The 22,269-nt window shown below is 39.4% G+C and overlaps 1 protein-coding gene across 4 annotated transcripts in view; it reads right to left on the minus strand.

Annotated features, from left to right (window-relative positions):
• Positions 1–22,269, minus strand: part of atp2b2 (ATPase plasma membrane Ca2+ transporting 2) — a 127,722-nt gene that overhangs the window by 75,102 nt on the left and 30,351 nt on the right. For 2 of the 4 annotated variants that reach the window (XM_061043165.1, XM_061043164.1), the window contains exon 1: positions 13,013–13,193. The exons of the other annotated variants lie outside the window; for them this stretch is intronic. The gene's annotated coding sequence lies outside the window, so the exon portion shown is untranslated. Of the gene's footprint in view, positions 1–13,012; positions 13,194–22,269 lie in introns of those variants that run through there. 4 annotated transcript variants of the gene reach the window in all.

Consider the following 22,269-nt stretch of genomic DNA (forward strand, 5'->3'; position numbering starts at 1 on the left):
TGCCTGCCAGATCCTCCAAAAAAATGTTAAATGAAAGCAAACAAATGTTCTCCCAGGAAATGAGATGTGTATGTGTGTGTCTGGCTGAATGGTTTGGCAAGTGGCCGGCTTAGGAGTGAAACTACGGTACATCAGAGGGATCCTGACACCTTTGTCAGTTTTACTGGTAAACCTTTACTTTACCACTGAGGAAGAGTTTTTTTCTCTTTAGCAGCTAATTAGCTAAAAAACTAAATAGATTAGCAAAATATAAACCAGCTGGTTTCTGGGGGTCCGAGAGATACCATACAGATTGTATCAAAACAGCACCAGCAGGGAACAGTTAATTCATGTAATAATACATCCTATTAATATAACCAATATTAATCAAGACAGATCATCAAAAAGAATGTATAGGACCGAATTTCTAAGTATGAAACAGGAGCACACTAGTTAAACTAAACCACCCCACAATGCATTGCTGCTCTCAGACTATCCAATCCCAGAGCTAGCAGCTTTAAATAACAGCAACAATTCTGAAATACATTTTACATTTAAAATGACTATGACGCTTTATTGGTAATGAAAGTTGATATATATATATTTTTAATGTTATTTACTGATCGACAGTCACGCTAGCTTGCTGCTAGCTTATCCAAAGTAGCTCGGACTGGAAGTATGTTGCGTGACCTGTAGTGAAGGATGTTGCTAACGGCATACTGATCATCTGATCCAATGGAACACATCGTAAAACACAGAATTTAGAAAAATTCAAATTCAGTTTCAGCCCAGTACTCAGTGATACAAAACTATGGAACCAAGAGGGGGATCAGCAGATTAAGCAAGAGAGAGGCTAGGATAAAGATAAGGTGCACTGCTGTAGAGCTGAGTAACTTTAAAGCCAATGTTATTCTTTGTATACAATGTAAACTCACACACAGACACACATAAACTGAGTGTTCATGAAACTGACTTTTTATTCCTAAAAACAAGGGAGGGCAGCTGTAATTAGATCTATTGTTGGTATTTAGTATAAGGTCAAATCCAGAGGAAGTCAGAGTGACAGAATGGTTCTTCCTTAATGTTGAATCATTAAAGCGCTCTTTAAAGTGGTTGGGATATGAAGCTTTTAATGAAAAACAATCACTCCCATCCTGTCTTTGTACTTGTCTGTCTGTCTGTCTGTCTGTCTGTCTGTATGCTGTCCCATGTCTTTTCTCTTTCAGCTTCACCTGTCTAACTATAGCTGACTAAAACTTCCCTGCTGTGCGGTTCCTTTGTCTACATCCCTGCCTACATGTCAGTCCGTCTCCATTGTTGCCATCCTCCCCGTGGCTTGACAGTGAGTAATGAGTATATCATCAAGCACTCAAAGAGAAAGTGAAGAATTTGCAATAATTAACAGCATTTTATTGTAAGAGTGAGAACACTTAATTGGACTTTATGAACTTTAACAGCATATGGGATCCAACCGTCCAACTGAAAACATGACGCTCTCAGCCAGATGTTTAAACCATCTGACCAGCATACTGTACACTTTGCCCTACGAACATCTGATGAAACAAAAAGGGATCTACCGTAGCTTTAATAGAGAAAATGGTTATCAACATAAAGCCAATGCAGCAACTGTTTCTTTCTTTTCTGCAATGTTTTCTCATACAAGTACCTATACGAATTAAAGAAGGGAAAAACACAGATAACTGATCTAATGAGAGTTGATGCTGACTTTTTGAGCTAGGATGAAATTTAACTTATTGCATCATTTCGGGACTCATTTTGCTCCAGTCGAACAATGCATATGACTATACAAAGATACTCTGAATGTGATTTCTTAAACTATTATTTTTGTAAGAATATGCCAAATGGCTAGACATTGTCAATCACTTCTAGGACAGAGCTTTTTTTGTCCCCTGCAGAATTGGTTGATGATCATCTGTAATGCTCTGTTACGTGTCCTGCAGACAGTGCTGAGAGGATTGGGTGAACTCTGTGTGACAAACAACTTGACGTCCCCCTTTTCTGTAGTTCTGGCTGGAGTCTTTACATTCACCAATCTGGGGCACATGTAGTTTAGTCGTTTAGGACTAGTGTGGTAGTCGTATTACCTTCAACTTTTTGTTTCAAACTTACTAAACTGTTTTTCATTAAAATGGCAAATATTAAGTTGCACATCAAACATAAAATAAATCAACCAAAAAAAATGAAAGGCAAGTAAATACTCATCTTTATTTTTTATGATGTAAAACTAAAGATTTTTTATTTTTTTTATAGTGATCAAATTTTAGGTTCATTTTGAGGCTGTAGTTAATATTGTTGAGAAAAGTAAAATCCCAGAGTGCAGTTTTTGTAAGTGTGTCTTGATGAAATCATCACACTCTCTCTTTCTATATTCGTCTTCAGGTCGAGACTTCCCACACAAAGTGCATTATAATACTGTGTTTCTTTATAAGCATTAATTTTACCCTCGACATGTTTTTCTCTATCTGATTGTGCCTCGTCTGCCAGGTCTCTCTGTTCTGCTCTGTGATTATAACGTGATTGATGAAAAGATCCTCAATGCTAATTGCTGCTTTCTCTTTAGTGAGCAGTTCCTATAGTCTGACAAGCAGTGAATAGTTTGTTGTTGTCCACAGTCAAGCCATGCATATTCTCCATATGTCTCTCTCAAAATGTCCTTGAGCACAGTGAGGAAGAGCTAAGCCCACTGCACCACCAGCAGCAGCACTGGCATACAGCACCCCCTGCCTGTGACAGAAAATAGTGCAGGAGACTTCAGTGATGATAGAGTTGCTCTAAACACCTGCACTGTAAATATGAAATCATAATCTTGAACCCAACTTTACAAGTGCTCAGATATTTGTTGTTGCATGAAGACTTTGATATCATAAAGGATTGATCATATTCATTATAAGGGGCTTTGTGGGAAGGACATGACAGCACCTTCTGATGTGATGAAATCGACACAACATACTGTAGTTGAAAAACTAGGATTTGGAGATTGTGGCTGTGTGGCTAAAATTGCATCCTCCCTTTTATTTTATATAACATACACAAAGGGATATTGCTGTGTATGTAACTTTTTTTTGCTGATTCATTCTTGCTGTCATGCAGAGATCACAAACATTTGTGCCAATCTTAAATCATTGCTTTTGTGGCTCATCATTTTCTTGTCCTATTGTGATCAATTCAACTAAATCAAATTTTTTATTCAGCTTTTTCTTAAATACATGTTGTTAATCACCAGCAAGACATTGCGGGTTTATTGGTTAACCATCTAGGAAATGCATTTTGTCGTAAGCTGCAACAAATGTAGGGAATGAAAATGATTAATATCTGCTTCGCTGCCTGCAGGGGTAGTCGGACCGTTCTAAAGGAATCCCCAAAAACACACTCATTTGATAGCAGCTGCTGCGCAATACTGCACTGCAATATCCAAACAAGCACACTGAGAAAAGACGAAAAATGTGTTAACTGACATTGTCTCTGAGGTGAATTGTTATATAACTACCACACGGAGAGAGCCTGCTTTCAGCCACTATCAGCGCTCTCTAATTGGGTTGAAAGCAGCTGTCATGCTAACTCAGAGCCGCAGACACAGTCTGACGAAGAAAAAGGTTATTTTAGAAGCCGATGCTGGAGCTCAAAAAGTACTGCAGCACCAACTCACATCAGGTAGCGGATAAGATGAAGTAGAGAGGGGGGGAAATGAGAACGCAGATGACTCAGACAGAGCGAAAGAGACACTTGTGAATACATATGTATGGTTGTGCTTGGTCATTGTTAGCTTATTAGATGGTGAGGGTGTTTTTTTAGAAAAGACAGGCAGCCGCAATAGCTGCACGGGCTGAAGTCGAGAAGCGAGAATGTGAAAGCTGGTGATGATATGCTGTAGCTGTGAAATGGCTGGGTTAGGCAGAGGACAAGGAACTGAGTGATTTAAGTTTATGGTCAGGAAAAAAGAAGCCCAAATGGGCCCTATCTCTCACATCTGTGAAAATCTTCTCCAAATGAGGACAAGTACTGCCTGAATTATAAAGTAAGTTGTGCTACAGTGGCTGACCCATCTCTGCCTCATGATCCTCTACACTTCTGTCTGCCTCCTCCTGCTTTACTCTGCTTCTGCAGCACACACGTCAACTTGGGCGATGTACAGATGTACACTTTCCCCTATCTTCGGTCCCTGCTTAAAATTAAATTGCCTCATCTCAAGACGTCTGTCACTCCTTCTTGCAATGAGACATTGATTCATTCTTTGATAATGAGAAGAAGAAAAAAACGGCTTTATTTGAGTTCTTTGTAGGCAAATAATATTATACAACTTTTGTAACGGTGTCAGGGTAAAAGTATAGGTATGAGGGAGATATGGAGAAGTTAAGGGTAATCCCTCCATGAAGCTTGTGCTAATTTCCAGCTGTATATGTTTATTCTGGGAGTCCATGATTCACAGTTCAAAAACAATCCCTTTAAGTTCATCCCTATCTCAAACAAATCATTTAAACTCCTGTTTCTTTAAGTCCCCCCTGCCTCAAAGCCTGTTTTCTTCTGATTGGTCAGCTTTGCTGGAACATGTCAGCCCTGCGTCATCCTCTTGCATGTTCAAAAGCAAATTCAGTTATAAGAACCTTCATCATTTCTGACTGTTCATCATTATGAGTGTGTCAATGGGTTTTTGTAGGACATCTTTATTTTGTAAATTAGTTTCCGACTTATCAATGACATCAAGGTGGTTTTGGGCTTTAAATAAATTAATAAATTATTTTTTAAAAACAAACAAATAATAAATATTATTGGAACATGATGACCTAATAGCAAATGTTTGAGTAGTGTTAGCTCAATAGAGTTGGGGATGCTCAGATGCTTTAACAGGATGTGGTTTCGTCCCTGTAGGATCATATTTTGCAAATGGGAAGCAGGTCTGCTATATGCCAGGAATTCTCGAATCAAACTAGACTCCCAACCCAGCTCCCCTGGAGCATGGCATCTAGCTGTCAATCACCTTGTACAGGAACTCAGGGAAGTGGAACTGAAGTCAATCATACATGGAGTGGAATGAAGAGAAAAGTTCATTCTGTTTTTTCAATACTGTCTGTGCAAGCTTTGCTATTAAGCAGTAATATCTCAAACAAATCCTATTAGAACACATTGGTGACTAAGTTGTAGGGCTGGGAATCTTTGGGTGTCTCACAATTCAATTTCAATTCGTGGGGTCATGATTCCATTCAGAATCGATTTTTGATTCAAAACGATTCTGGATTCATAGATCCATGGATTCGAAGAATATTTATGAATTAATACTTCAGGGTCTACTCCAGTCATCTGTGAGACTGGCTGAATTTCTTGTTGCTCTATTTGGCATTCTACTAAGTTAAAGAGCTAGTTTTAGCACTACGCAGGGAGTGACTGATTACCCCCCCCCCCCCCCCAAAAAAAAAGAAGAAAAAGAAAAAAGGTTTTTGGAAGTTATGAAGCGATTTTAAATCTTAGAAGAGAAGAATCTTGATTTTTACATAAATCGATGTTTTTCCCACCTCTACTAACTTGACAGAATGACATGGATGATTAACAGTGTGAGTGGAATATAAGTTGGCTAAAGAGTATCAATGCATCTTTTTTTTTTATAAAAGTATATCATTGACATTGATCTCTTGGGCGTTTAAAAACAACCTCTAAACAACATAACCATGTAGTCAGTTTAAAATGATCCTGCTATCAGTAAAGACTTTCCTGCTACTACATAAAGCCAAGGCTACCCACAGTGAAACACTCAACTCAGACAGTGTAGCTTAGCATCCATAAATCAGAGTTCTTCACAGGACAGTTAAAGACAAATAAGCAATACATTCAACTTTTGCTCCAAGGAAAAATTGATGGGACTGCACGCTGTCTCCTCTGACAGAAGACAAAAAGATAAAAACAAGCATCAACGTGGAGAAGCAAAAGCAACTGCATGTTTTCAGCGAGACAAGCAGTTTGGCTTTATGGGTGGCAATGTAGATTTTAAGATGTGAACAACTAACTTACTACATGTTCTATATAACATCTATAAGCTCTGTGATTGACTGGCGACCAGTGAAAGGATGCACCCTGCCTCTCGACCAAAGACAGCTGGGATCGGCTCCAGCCCATCGCGACCTGAACAGGACAAGCGGTATAGATAATGGATGGATGGTAACATCTATAATATATTTCCTCTGACTTTATCATGTGTTTAACTAGTATTATGGTTATGACCAAATACCTGCTAAACATGTCACATACTCATTTCAATCGTAAAGAGATGAACTTAATTAATTATTAGTTAATGAAAAAAAAATGCCTTCATGGCTTCAGCTTCTTGTTCTCCTTAATGTCGTACAGATTTAATTAAGACGCCTCACAAACACCCCAGAGCAGTGGGTCTTCACTGGTGGGTCGGGACCCAAAAGTGGGCCACAGAGCCGTTTGAAGTGGGTCTGGAAATTTTGCAATGAAAAACAATTGTATCAAAAAGTCTATGAAGTTTGTTTTGTTCCATTTCTTTGTTCTGCAAATTTTCATTTAAAAAAATCTGACTGGTTGACAAATATCAGAAATTAGGATTGCGATTTTTCATGAAGGAGTTGGTGGTGGGTCCTGACCAGCTCGACCAGTTGAGAACCACTGCCCTAAAGAAATGTCATCAACAGACTCACGTAAACTACTGTGTACAAAGAACCATTGGAAAATGTTGCAGGTGTACCTTTTCACTCATGCCCTTTGTAAGGATTACGACTCTGACTCTCTTAGTGCACCAAATTCTGTATCATAACCTTACTCATTTCAACCCCCTAAAATAAGTCTGATTTAATCTGCCCCAGCACCACGTTCATTATGTTCAGACAATAATGCATCAAACAAGTGGATGACAAATGTGCTCATGGGGATTTTATTAATCTTTGAGGTACAGCTGGAAAACCATCTTTCAGGAGAGGTTTTCAACAGTTTGTATTGACTTAATGAGAAGCTGAACCAGTGTCACTGTCACCTCAGTAAATGTCACAGAAATGGAAAACTGCAAAGCCATAAATGAGACAAATACCTGGTACCTGCCCTCAAAAGTGCATACTGAAGTTTTTTTTTGGAATGCATTCTTAATTAAAAGCATCTGAGAACTAACTATCCTTACAAGAAAAATAATGTTCTATGGTGGGCATTTCCACAGACAAAAAGGTAGAACAAGATTTCTCCCCATAACACATAAACATGTTCACTAATTAATACAAGCAATTATCTGTCACTACTCAAACAAACCAAACAAAATGAGTTTCATCCCCCGCCCTCTACCATTTGTCACCCTGTGGGTCAGGATCGTCCCCTCAGATTACTCATCTGCTCCCAGATTTGTAAGCCTTTTTTCATGTGAGCACTTTGCTGCTTTTCAAGCTGCTTAGTTTGAAAACAAGCAGGGATCAAAAAGCATGATATAGCTTCTTACAGAAGGCTATCACAGGTCAAATGACATCTGAGGTAAATAGGCGGGCACTGAATTGTCATGTTAGGATACAGAATATTCTATCCATTTTTAACAATCAGCAACGAACGTTTTTTGAGCCTCATCTCAAGTGTGTGTGTGTGCTCTAAGGTACAGATCAGCCAATTTAAAGTGACTGAAAAGACTGGAAGGCAAAAGCATGAGTAGACAAAAAAAGAACACGTGTGACGACAAGGAAGAGTATGAACAGCATACCACCTGAGTTCTAACCCGCTCACTACTTTAAACACCCAAACAAAAACCCATGTTTTCTATCTGTCTCTCGGCTCACACTCAGCACTCCTTAAACGTAACCAGTAAGCCTCTATTTAGGATTGATGTCTTCTTAATTGTAACATCAAGACTTTGGTACTTGTATTTGTTTCATGTGGAAAAAGTGAAAGTCTTGGAACAATGAGTGGACTCTCTGATAGACATGAAAGCAAGTGGGTCGATCCTCAAAATGACGAGTTACTTTGGTCAAAGTTTCTGCCATTTTTTTAAACAATGGCAAGTTGAGTCTGATACTGAACTTCAGTCATAATAACCAAAATGTAGAAGGAATTGGGGATACGTATCAGTTAGTCATTGTTAGGTCATTTGTCATCATTTTAACTTGGTGATTTTTTTGTATCCATTACTCTGACTTAAAGTCAGTCAAAACATGTTTTATTCCAGCCAGTCTTATTATATATATTTTCATAAAGCATTTGTACTTCTATCTTTTCTTGCACTAAACTTAAACTAACCTCTACAATAACATCTAAAAACATAAATGGTGCATGCATTTGTGCCATTATCTTTTGGAACACTCTTATTAGTAATGACAGTGGAAGAAAAGGGACTGATACTGGTGTTACAGGATTCATTGAAAAATAGGGCAGCAGGCAGAAGGCCAAGTAAGATACACAAGCTTTGAATTTGGCCGTCCTCGTCCACAGTGAGATAAGGAAGAACCATAATGGTGAAATATTATTGGCTGCAGCATAGTTACATTAGAGCTCGTCTTCCCAACTGTTAATAGAACAAGAGAGAAGGATGACACAGATTCATCGGTGGCCATTTTAGTCCAGCAGAACAAATGTATCTCATTTGATCCTGAATTAGCAGCAGCTGCACTGTGTTATATTTCAGAAGCATTAATCAGTATTTCACAAACCAACACACTGTTTGAATACCGTAGTTCAATATCATCCGTATCAGGAGTTTAGCCATCTGTGCATTTAAAACATGTAGGGATTATGGATTTGATCCACATGTATTCATTTATATTCATGTTTTCATTAAATACATTCACACTCCTTGTGCTTTGCTCTATGTAAATGCTATGTGCTCATTCCTATGCATGCCCACACACATACACACACTCACACACATTAACTTCTTGCTGCAAGGTCACTGGAAGATAGGAAGAAAAAAAAGTCTGCTGTGGCCCTCTCCTTGCTCCAAATGAGCCTGAAGAAATCATGAGGGAATTATCGGTCTAATTAAATTGAACACAGTCTAAGTGTTCTACAAGGAGACTAAAGACAGGAGGAGGAGACGAGAGGAGAGGTGAAAAATAAATAAGAGTGAATGAGTGACTGTAGTCCTTTGAATCAAGAGTGCACGCTGCATCACACTTTCACGTTATCAGCCCATGTTCTAATGTAGATAAATGAACTCAGATGTTACATGTAGATGTCTACATATTTTTACCTGTAATTTTATAAATTTGGAAACATTTTAAGACTGTAACAAGTTCAAAAAGTTCTAACCCTGATCTGGATACTGTTACGTGTTAATACTAAGAAGAACTTAACATGTTTACCTACTGCTAGAAATGTTTGTTTATGGAGTGCCATTCTACAAGATATGTTATCACAAATCCTGATATGTACAGAGTGTACTTCATGTTTGCTATTACAGTAAATGGATATTAAGTGTCATGTTATCAGTGTATGCTTGTAGTGACATTATGAAGTATATATTGAAGGACGTACTGCTCAACTGTTGCTCCCTGTTCCTTCATTTGATGCAGTAAAGAAAGTGGAGAGTGAAACAACAAACACTGCAAATGTCAGTAAAAAACTTCAGAAAAAAATGCAGCATTGAGGATAAACTAATATTTTTTAGGATGACTTGGATACAGTTATTGGTAGTTTATAGAATGGTAATATTGTCTGATAGCGCTACATGCTATTTGCGTGTTATTTATTTGCAATTATTGGTTATAGATAGAAAGTAGACTGAGGGACATCCAGGGGGTTATCACCTGGGGAGGTCCTCTGGACGAAACGTTGTGATTGTGATGAATTCAAAGTTTTTGTGGCCTAAGCGGATGTGGAGGCCTGTCCACTTCCTCGGTCTGCTGATTTTTTGCTGCCCTGCACCTAGGTGATGTACGTACAACTACCTTGATACTTACAATCTTTAGAAGAAGTAGGTTTGAATTAGGGGGGGTGGGGGGGGTTCTACACATGTAAAAGCCCAAGAGAAGTTCTGTAGTGAAAATGGGAATTGAAATTACACGACGCCATCTGATCTGAAACAACATGACCTGTTACGTTCAAGAGACATCTGGCCAAGTCAGTTTATTTGAAGATACAAACTTGTAAAATGGACGAAATAACCCAAATTATTAGCACACCAACTTTGTCACCTAAGGTTTTGCACCCACTACACAAAATAAAAATGCCAGACACTTTGGGCTTGGATTCCCATCAAACGCATGTGAACAAGAAAGAATGTTTTTGAATGAACTTGTAAAAAAGGAAACACATTTAACCCCTCACTGTGATGACCTAAATGTGGCAAGAAATACCTCAAACATATGTTCCCAGTCCTGAGTCACATTTCTAAAAGAACTCGACAAATCACCATCAAACAAACCAAAAATATAATGACTGACAGGTCAGAAATAGAAAAGATGAACGCTATTAGTCACCGTCAGTCATGTGTGTCACACACACACACACACACACACACACACACACACACACCTGCGTGCACACAAACACACTCTGAGCTGTCAGATCCTCACATAACGGGTGACTGGGAGTCAAAGTCTTTTCACCTAGATCAGATTAATTAGAACACTTGTACTTATTGCTGCATGCAGAAATATAACATAAAACTATTGCAGGTTGCACTCAGTGTCAAATATAAATTGCATTTCAAAACAGCTTCAGTCACATTTCATGAGGAATAGACCGAATAATCGTAAACATTTGTTCTCCCCACATACTGGATGTAAATAAATGGATAACATTAAACATTTAAATGATTTGAAAATATGCTGTTTGTAAACTGCACCTCTTGGAGGGGGGGGGAGGGGAGACACAAATATCAAATATCCCTCAAAGAGCTTTCTAATAATCCATAATCCTCATACTCCTTACTAACTAACTGCATGTGAACATCAGGCTGAATAATGAGTAAGATTTGAATTTAATTTGTCATCAAAAAGCATGAAAGCCTTGCAAGTTTCTACCTATACTCCCCTCCCCCCCTCATCATCTCTTCTTTTCTGTTTTCCACGGTTTACCACACTTGAAGACGAGCTTACAAAATCACAAAAGGCTTCTCATAATATAACAGAGCATTATGTCAGATATCCTGGCATGTTCATTTTCCTCCGATGAATACTGAATGCTATACATTGTCTTGGCTCTTTAGAATATGTTTTTGTAGAAAAATGACAGTGAGGTCTGCTCTAACACTGTGCTTGTCGCTATGCTGCACAGAGGTGATGATGACACAGCAAAATTGAATGCACTGCGACGCTCACAGATTCTCCCTTGACTACATGAGATATGACTAAGCAGAACAAAAAGCAGGTGCTCTCTGTATAATGTAGACCTCGGGAGGTTTTCTCATCTGTTGTTCCTTGTGATTGTTAAAATCATACTTCAAAAATCTACTTGTTAAATTCAATGACAAATTGGCGGGAGCACTGAGAAATGTTTGACATGACGTGGTTCTGCATATGTATTACATTTATATTGAGAAGGGAACCTAGGTATATGTAAACTACAAGTGAAGGGGGATTTCAGTTTAATGAAGAAGTATTGGAAGGTAAACTCTGAAACTGATATAGATATTATACCAATATTTCTCATGGTGAAGGCTACGTTTGAGTTAAAGTCCAGTGGAATGTTCCCAGCTTGCTGTGCAACTACTACGCCACAAACATCTTCAAAAGTGTTAATATATCTATAATGTGACTTTCAATGAAGCATCCAGTAAATTCGTTTTTTCTTATTTCTCCTGTGCTCCATTTCTTTTCTTCTTTCCTCCTTTTTTTTTTTTTAAGTCCGAGGGCAAATGAATGTGCACTTTGATCATGAATGTGTCATCTCCTTAATGTTTTGTATAAAAGAGAATGAGAGTGAGTAGTAATAAAGAAAAGGTCAGAGATAGGGACTGACACTCTTTTGAGCTGACCGGCTGTCTTGGTGCAGTGGAGCTGATGCTTGAGGTCACACAGTCATCCCAGCCCCAACAGAGGCACAATCAATTTCCTATGACAACCCGTTTAACAGTGTGGCTGACTGAATGAATGCATTAACGACCCAATAGCTTGCTGGCTATAGGCAAGTGGCTGACCGGTAGTTTGACAGACTGCCCACCCATACAGTTGTTTCTCTAAGTGGATTCTTTCTTCTTCTTCTTCTTTTTTTTTTTTTTGCACAAACTTGCTGTCATACTGAACTACAAATCACCAGGCAACAAGTCAGCGACCCTTTCTGTCAATTAGGGTCAGGATCAATCAACTGATTTGTCAAGCATGTCAAGATTCATCCAACTAGCTGGTTAAGTTACAAATTCATTGAATCTAATCAGCCAAAAAAGCCTGCCCAATAAGCAGCTGCCCAGGAAGCCAACAGGTCTAGGAGGAGAGGTGATCATTTCCGCTATTAATCCAGTCACCATGGCGAGTAGTGAGTGAGCTAATGCAGTGAAGACAGCTAGCCGGCAAACACACACGATGAGTTACGGCAGCGAAGCCTGCTGCTATGACAGAAGCAGTCAGTAAGTGTAACAGAGAAGAGAGACTGCAGGCTGTATGCTACCAACAGATGGCTTGCCCGAGTGAAGAGGTGTATAATACCACTTTGTTATCTACAGAGATAATAGGGCAAGGATATTTAGATACCTCAAATATTATTAAAGGCTGGCATACAGCATAGTCCTATTAAACATGCATAATGAATATGTTGTAAATATATCATGCAGATAGAAATAGATGAACTCAGAATAGCGAGATCTTCAAGCAGGGATCCATTCTGTAGGAGAATGATTAACATAACAGATCATCTTCAAGATCCTCTTCCTCTCGTTCTATAACAGATCACCAGCCTCTTAATTACCCTGCATACTCATTAAGGGCTACAGCATTGTAAATGTTCTGCATACCCTCAGACCACATGCATTCAGGGAACAACACATACTGATACATGTTCACACGAAGATGAAGTCTGTCCATATAATCAAAAGAAACTAACAAATGCAGTTAAAGCTGTGAATTCATCCACATTTTTCACAAGGGCAATGTATACTTACATGGCAGCAGGGTTATTATCACCACCATCACCGCAACATGAAAGTCCTCCCACCTAAAAATGATACTGCCGCGGCACATGCAGAAGCGGACTAACCACCAGGGCTGTGGTTCTGTGTGCAGTTAGTGTGTGTGCATGTGTGTGTGAGTGAGTGAGTGAGTGTAGGTGTGCGTGCGTGTGGAGACGCGCTAAGCTGCACACTCACTGCTAGCGCCTCAGCTGGGGCTGTCTCAATGCACAGCCTGTACCATGTCAGCAGGCGGCAGGGGTTGGTGTGTGTGTTTGTGTGTTTGTGTGTGTGTGTGTTTGTGTGTGTGTGTGTGTGTGTGTGTGTGTGTGTGTGTGTGTGTGTGTGTGTGTGTTTGTGTGTGTGTGTGTGTGTGTGTGTGTGTGTGTGTGTGTGTGTGTGTGTGTGTGTGTGTGTGTGTGTGTGTGTGAACAGTGCTGCATAGCAGGGAGGCTGCTATTCACTTGACAAAGATTTTCCCTGACTGGATGGAGGGATCAAGATAGAAGGATGAAGGATACAAAATAATGTAATGATTGTTGCGGATGGAGTTTGATGGTAGGTTGGCAACATTGAGAAAGAAAGGCAAGGAGGGAACAGATATTTTCTACGTTATTTGTTTTTTCTTTGTGACATTTTGCCCTCAGCGCAGAGCAATGTAGACATGCTCAAAACATGATTTCGAAAAAAAAAAAAACGACCAGAGAAGGGGGAGTGACAGGGAAAATTACAGGGGGGGGGGGGAATGGACTGGAGCACTGGAGCAAGACAGATGAAAGGAGTAAAAAATGAATGCACAGACAGAGGTTTTTTTTTTTTTTTTTTTTTTTAAAGCAAGAAAACTGGGGTCGTGGGATGGGGAATGCAGGGATTATAACCAGAGATATAAAGGTTAAAAAAAAAGGCAAGGGCATGCGGGTGAGCAGAAACACAGAGATGGAGAAGAGGGAAGCTGAGAAGGGGAGGGTAACTTTCAAGGACACGGATCCTTGTCAACTCCACTCTAGTCTTCTGGAGATGGGGATACCCATTCTGCTTATGCAAATGTGCACACAGCCCCTCCCAGGGAACATGATGGCTGTGGGGCATAATGCTGTGCCTGTGCATGTGTGTCTGCTTCTTTTACGACACACACAGACACACCTGTTCTCCCCCAACAAGTCACCGGGCTATCCAGAAAGCCAGTCTTGATAATAGAGGATAACAGCTTTGTGTCATGTTGCCAGCACATCACTATTCAACATCTTGTCCCGTCATGGCTTGCAGCGAGATACAAAGGGTGGGGGGTGCTTACTGTGTCAAAACGCTACCTCTCTCACCATTTTATTATTCTCTCTGTTTTGATGGTGTATTTTTTCCACGTCCTTTTTTTACCCTGTGTAAGACGCTCTCCCTCTCATGTTGAGTCACAGGTGCATTATTTAAATACCAGACCAGCTTCCCCGCACTTCAGGTTATTCCCCCGTGGATAAACACATGACTGAGCTCAGACAACCAAGCGGGCTGGGACAACGTTACACAGCATGTCCAGTCAAAAGTACCGTGTTGTAGAGGTCTGAGTTTTTACATGCTGTATAGCAGAACGGCTACACAATTGTTCCACCAGAGAAGAAGAAAATTCACAGTCATCAGACAAGATTTGAGTCAGAAAAATGTAGTGTTGTTCAGCACCGTAATGCTTGATAGGGAATACACTCATTTTAAATCTGCCTTGTATAAATGAGCAACTGCCTCAAGTGTCATGCTTCGGTACGTAGCAGCAACGTCTCCCGTACGTCTACATTTTACATGCAGGACAACAACAGTCAGTTATGTTTTTAAAGGAAAAATGAAAGGAAAAATTGTGGTTTTGGTATGGAGCAAACAACAGCAAAGACCCAGCATGACATGATTCAGTCACTTGATTGGCATTGCATGTCCTGCAATAAATCTATTGCATACACGCACTTTGCAGTTGTGATGATCAAACAATATATCATTCATCCCTAGCAAGGACCTTTATATATGATAAATATCATGATACAACACTCTTCCTAACTAAGAGAACATTTTGAAGTAGAACTAAGAATACAGCGTTCCCTGTTCATTAATGTTTCTCTCAATGCTGTCCAATAGGGTCGGTTTTATATTGCTCAGTATGCTTAATGTTTGTTTAAATTCAATGACATTAAATTTGCTGTCCTAACATACCATGGGACTATTTCTGGATGCAGCCTTTTTCCAATGTAATAACAGCGACTGTTAGACCCTATGACAGGGGTGTCAAAGTCACATTGGGTAGTGGGATGGATTGGTCTATTGCTTAATTGACAATTTTTTTGTCTCCCACTAAAAACATGCAAATAGTTTAACCATAAACAGTCAACAGGTTGTTTCTTTACATTAGGAGTATCAGCTCTATTTGGATGTGTTCAGGGGATCTTTCCACACCAACTGCAACAGGAGTATTGAGCAGTTTAAAATTAAGTTTCTGAGTGACAAGTTGGAAAATCTGCACGTGAACTCAGTGTGCTCATTTCAACCGCACGGTGCACAGTTGAGCACACAGCGATAGAGACCTGGATCGTCATTGTTTGGAAACACAAACGTTGCACACAGTTAGCTTATGAGTCTCTTACAGACTCAACTTGGCTTGGAAAGCTCACACTGCATCAAACATGTCCTTGATCTAACGGTCCGCATCTAAAGCTACAGCTTTCACTCACTGAGACGCTCCACTGAAACTGCAGCAGGGAGGGGGACCTGGAGTTTGCAAGTCTAGATTGGGTGTGACGCCTCTGACTTGACACTTGTGCCCCATGCCAACCACCTACATCCGATTTTCAATGTGAGTGACAGTGTAACTCAGGCTTGAACAGAGGAAAAGGGGTACAGTATGTGTACAGTGAAAATAATTGATAGACTACATAAATATTATAAAGACTGCATAATTAAGTTTACATTTAGGTACAACCACAACTATTTACACCCTGAATATTATAGGGTCTTTATCTTTTCTGTGTGTTTTTCCATGCAGACTGCAGAGTATTTAATAGTCAGTAGAGCCTTCTCAATGAAGGATACTCTAAAAAATAACTTATTAAATTCCCTCAAAGCACTTTTAAGATATGACTGTCACAATAATAGGAGGGAGTTAAGGCCCCGCTGACCTTGACCTATGACCAACAAAATCTAATCAGTTCTTACTTGGGTCCAAGTGGATTTTTGATCAAATATTTTGAAGTTTGCCCTCAAGGTGCATTTGATGGGCAAGAAATGTGATTAGTGAATGCCAGAACACTCAGTTGCAACAATGGCAAGCCTAGCGTGTGTGGCTTACAAAAAAGTGAGACAGCATGTCTGGACATGTACTTTTCTACAGGGGAACTCTTTGAAGAAACCTTATTGGCCTTCTATTGCTGGTAATGAGATGAAGCTTGCTTAGACTTAACGTTGATGATCACAGGTACTTAAATACTCTATATATTATTTGTAGGTGAGTTTGTCTAATTGAGGAGACTGTGTTCATTTCTTATCTAATCTGACGAGGGAAAAAATTACAAACTCTTACAGGATGCTTGACAAAAAGAAATATAACTTTATTAAGGGATCTAATTGACTCCAGTGTCACCAGTAGAGAGATACCACAGCAGCTGCAGCAATGCAGGGGAGGAGACATGTGGTCTTGACTGGATAACTTTGAAGGAACTTTAAAATGACATTTTATGAATGAGTTTGAGTAGAGATTTGTATACATTGACTTTGGCTTAGTTAGGAAACCTTTGGTGTGATGTGTATAGTATTAGTGATGGAAAAACAACAGTTTGACCATTTTTATTAGACAGGGCATGGAAAAGAGAGGAATAGTTACTGATCAGTAGAGAGAAAGAAAAGGTGTGATAAAGAAAGAGAGAGAGAGAGAGAGAAGGAGAGCAGTGATGGGGATCAGACACAGGCCCTGAATATCAATGCAGCACGTCCCAGAGATTTCAGGGCTGCAGTGCACCAAAACCTGGCGAGAGCGAGCAAAAGAGGACGAGAGCATCCCAGAAAGCCAGAGGTGGAGGTACCTGCCCTGTCCTGCACAGCCAAAGCCATCCATTCAAATCACCATTCTTTTCCAACCGCTTAAATCATAACACAGCACTAGAACCATTACTTTTGATTTCCTTCTTCTTGACTTCCCATATGTTTTTCTTACCATTATATACAGATGCATAATTTGTTAACCCATATGTTCAGAGGGAAAATACTTTCTTGTTTACATGGAAATGCATTTGAGCACTCGTCTCATTTACATGAAAGTCGGCTTCTCCCCACCCGAATCCTGCAGGTGTACTAATTTTAAATAACTGCTGCAGGCACGCCTTCCCACAAAAGAAAACACAGACCTGTATTAAGCACAAGAGAAAATGTATGCCATCCATCTTAATTGAATGAGAAGTCATTCAAGAAGCCTATTAGACACATTAGTAGAAGGCGCCTCATCCTCTTTGTCCTTCTCTCTATAAATGGCCTCTTCCTTCCCTCCCATAAAAGCTCCATTTCCTTCAACAAGGGATCTGTTAACTCATGAAGCCCATGTTTACCTCGGGTCAATCCAACATCTCATATCGTGGTCACTAGCCACCAGCCAATAACCATTAGCCTTATTAATTGCGGAAGCCTCAGACCATCTCCTGAGTGCTGTAGTAAAACAGGACCATGCACTGTGTCTGGGTGCAAGCAGGCACACAACCATGCAGTTAATGAGATGACTCCCAAAGGTCTCTAACCTTTTCTCTATGAGAGGTCACCCACATGCACGCTCCGTCTTATCTAATATATTACTCACACACTGCTTAGTCTGTATTTCCTTGAAGCAATAAACTCAGACATTTATGAGGAGTGACAATTCTTTGAACCTGTGCTTAATGTCGGAGGCTCTGCAACACACAAGCTGCACTTAAAACACATAGATAATTAGATTACATGTTTAAATTTAAAATCAAAAATGGCCATACCAGGAATACAAGTTGAAAAAAAAAAAAAGGAATCTGAAAGATTCAAAACAAGTGATTTTGGAGTGCAAAAGCCTACTTTAGGTTATTCCTTGTTGACACATGACATAGTGGCAAAGTAATCAAGGCATACCTCTTCACAGATAATCATAAACATGGGTTGTGTTGAATCACAAAGGTATGAAAATAAAGAGGGGTCTAACATTTTCAGAAACATCACATAGCTTAATGTAAGAAAACCAAGCCAAATAGAATGCTAGTGCACATAAACATAATCAATGACATCCTAGAATTGAAAGGGGGTTACATAAGATCATTCACAGGTAAAATGAAGGACTGGTTCACAGATAACAGACGGAGTTGTATACCTTAGAGGTATAATATGTGACTTTCCATCAGGTAGATGTCGCACTTACGGTAAGCACCAATCTCTGAGACCAAAACAAACTCCCTCAGCCCACCACTCTAATTGTGTGATGGTTTGTATGGTTCCGCTGGCTGCAAAGCAAATTGCCCCTTGGGGATAATAAAGAAATCCTCGTTCCTTGATCCACCTCCCTTCCTCTCCCAACCCTCCCTTAGTGTTCAGACTGAGTGCATCCGTCTGAAGGACCGATCTTCATTCTGACATGCAGCCAAAATGTTATTTTGCTGCTAAGCATATATGATGCTAGAGTATTGGAATGTATGGACAGCACCATTTTATCACCATTGGGTTAAAACCCAAAAGACAAACAACAACATTTCACACGCACACAAACACACACACACACACACACACACACACACACACACACACACACGCACACACACACACACACACACACACACACACACACACACACACACACACACACACACACACACACACACACACACACACAACCCTGTTCCCACAAAAATTCGGAAACCTACATCAATGTACATACATTGCTACCCACACACAAAGGCAATTGACAGGGACACGTCGTCCTACAGATATGGTGAACTCAGTCAAATGTTTTTTTAAGCGAAACGTTCTGCATATCAAATCAAGAGGCAAGGGTAAACAGAGGAGAAGAGGGTATTACTCAAGGAAAGACCATGCAAGCAGTGCATAAAACAGCAACAAACGTTCACCCTAGCTAATTGAACTGAGAGAGACTTGGTGTCAAATAAAAGACTTCTGTCACAAAGATGAATGAAACCTCATTTCCTCACACTGGAACTAACTAAGCAGCAGCAAAATCTTCTCTAATCCCCTTTACATCCAAATTTAAAAGAAGAAAGTAATCAAAAGTGATGTGAATTACTATAAATTTAAACCATTATTTTCTGAATTTATAGAACTATAACTATTACTTATTGCCTATTAAAGAATTACATATATCATGATATAAGTTTTTGGCCATCGCACACGGAGTATGTGGAAATTGGCTGCTGAGTCAGTGATTCTGGTTACAATGGTGGGGCCAGTGATCTTGAATAGCCCTTATGTCAACCCCTGCTAAAATGCTCTAATCCTCACTACACTTGATTCAATGAGGGAAGCTAATCTTATCTTTCATTTATTCTTTCTTTCTCTTTTATGTCCCTTATTCATTCTGAACAAAATGTTCACGGACTGAATAGCAGTGAGAAAAGAGAGGCTGGTGGCCTAGCACTTGTGGTGGTGCTGAAATATTAATGACTGACCACATGGCCCCTAGTTAACACCAAACAACAAGAGGAAACACAGAGGTTGTAAAGAGTCTGCTGAGGAGTGATTGTGTGTGTAGGTTGAGAACTAAGGTCAACTGCTGAGACATCCAGCTCAAACAGACCTTTTACTTTGCTCTTCCCTGTGTCTGTAATTGACTTTATACTTAAGAGCCCAGCTCACTTTTGAATGCACATGGAAGGTGCGAATAGATAAGCTTGCTCTCTACCTACACCTTGAATTAAACTGTAACTCGTGTAACAAAAAGGGTGATTGACATGGAAACACAACTTAGTGATATTTTGAAGATGAGAAATAGGAAGATTTAACCTTTAATCTCTTAAACCAGACTCACATGTATACAGTACATAAAAGATAAAATAGAATACAATAGAAATAGATTATAATACAATACAATACAGTAGAAGTAGAAAATATTTTATTGTCTACCTTTTGTGTCTAAAGGGAAGAAATGTGTCTTTTGGTTGCACTGTGCAAAGACATACAATAAAAACAAAACATATCACAGTTAATACAAGGATGAAAGTGAATTACTTCCCAGAAAACCTTCAGGTTGTTTGTGTGGACCTTTTTTTCCCAACTGACCTTTGGGACCCGTGCTAATTCTTTAAAAATAACACATTGTAGTACTGATAATCTAAGAAAGCTGGCTGACTCTGAAATCTGTTCAGCTGGTGGAGAAATCAGTGGTACAGAGGAGAAAAGCTGGGTGTCCAAAGCCATTAATCTACCCTAGCTTCACCATTTTTTCTCTCTTTAATTTCTCTCTTCTCTCTCTCTCTCTCTCTCTCTCTCTCTCTCTCTCTCTCTCTCTCTCTCTCTCGACACATAGGCTCCCTCCTAAAGAGCCATATATTCAGTTCTTATTCCCCCATTTCCAGGGGAAATGAATGCCTGGTTGAGGTGAGGTATGAGGATTAAACTGTGGCAGAGGATTAATCAGTCTTGCACGTCTGTAAGCTGGACAACTCCAGATAGTTTATAAAAAGACTCACTGGAACATGCATATGAATAGACAGAGCCAATTGTGAGTGAATGGAGTTCATTCTCAGTTGAATACAATAGACTTTCTAAGAAGACTGGGCAACATGTTTTATGCTTTGAAAGCATTTTTGGCAAGATTATTCTGCACATCATTTTTTGTTACAAGGAGTTATTACATCATTTCCTGTTAATATAATAATGAAACCAGTTGTCAGATAAGGAACATTGAAATGCAGGAATGTTTGCTAGGTAGAGGTGACTATGGGAAAATCCAGGACACGGCTTCTCTTGAGTCAATAAAAAGACAACAGCAAACAAGTCACTTAAAGGCATCATGTAAAGATATCTCCCTGCTGTATTCTAAAACACTGTTGGGCCAGAGATGACAGATTGTTTCTGAGCCCCTGGCTAGATGGGAAATAAGTGGACTCTGAACACAAATATGATTTACGGTCAAGACTGCTACAAGGGGCTGTCAGTTTAGCTGGAGGCAAGGAAGGAAAGAATTTACTTTGCAAATATTAGACATTGGAACAATGTTCAATATTGGAAAGATACTCCCATACTAAAACAATATAACTCCCCAGAAAACACAGGTTTATATAAACAAAAACTATTCTGTCCTCTAACTTTGACCACAGTTTAATATATACACCTTGCAGCGATATTTATTCATTTGAACTGTTTAATTTCGCATGCTTTGTATATTTCAAGTAAACAAAATTTCTCCTTTCGGAAGTCACCTCTTACAAATCTATTCCAGGCAACAATCATCATGTCCTTACAGCACTTGATTTTTCCTTAGTCACTAAACAGTTAGGCGATGTCATTCCAGGGTGGAGTGGAAAATCTCGATAATAATTGGATGGAAAAAATGTTTTTGTGTCAGATGACTGATTAACACATCTGTTATGGACAGAAAATGTTCCAAGTCCTATTCATGGTTCAGCCAAGCAGCAACCTAAATGCAACACAATGAATATTAGAGCCCACTGTGCGTGCGATTCAGGAATAAACAATAATGCAATTCCACAATTCAAACTCCATCCAAAATGAATTGCTTTAAAGTGAGAGGGAACTTTCCAAGGACCGTGTTAATTTTTTAACAGCCAATTAAACAGAGCCAAGTCGTTATAAACCTCATTCCCCACTCTAACTCCTCCGTTTCCGACTATATCCACTGTCCAATCAAATAAAGGCAAAAGGCGCCTAAATCATTTTTTTTTAAACTTTTTTTTAAAGTGGTGCTGCCAGCCAGCCTGGTCAGTGTCACTATGTGTCCCAGCACAGCTTGCAATACACAATGAATGGGGGTGAATTTTCATTCTCATCAGGTCGCATCACACGTACATTTTATACTTTTTATACTGGTATATTGGTCACACCCATATATAAGATGCAGCCAGCTGTTTAGATTAAATATAGGTATCAAAAGTGTGTCTTAAAGGCCTTTACTGAATTTTATGGTAGGTTTATTTTTAAATTGATTTACATACAACAAGACTTAGTGAATAACTTTAAACAGATTGTCAGCTCAGCTTTATTGACACTAACAAAACTCTTCGCCTTGACGCTTCGTTCTGCCAATT

The sequence above is a fragment of the Labrus mixtus genome, chromosome 7 (genome assembly GCF_963584025.1).
Source record: "Labrus mixtus chromosome 7, fLabMix1.1, whole genome shotgun sequence".
Classification (NCBI taxonomy): domain Eukaryota; kingdom Metazoa; phylum Chordata; class Actinopteri; order Labriformes; family Labridae; genus Labrus; species Labrus mixtus.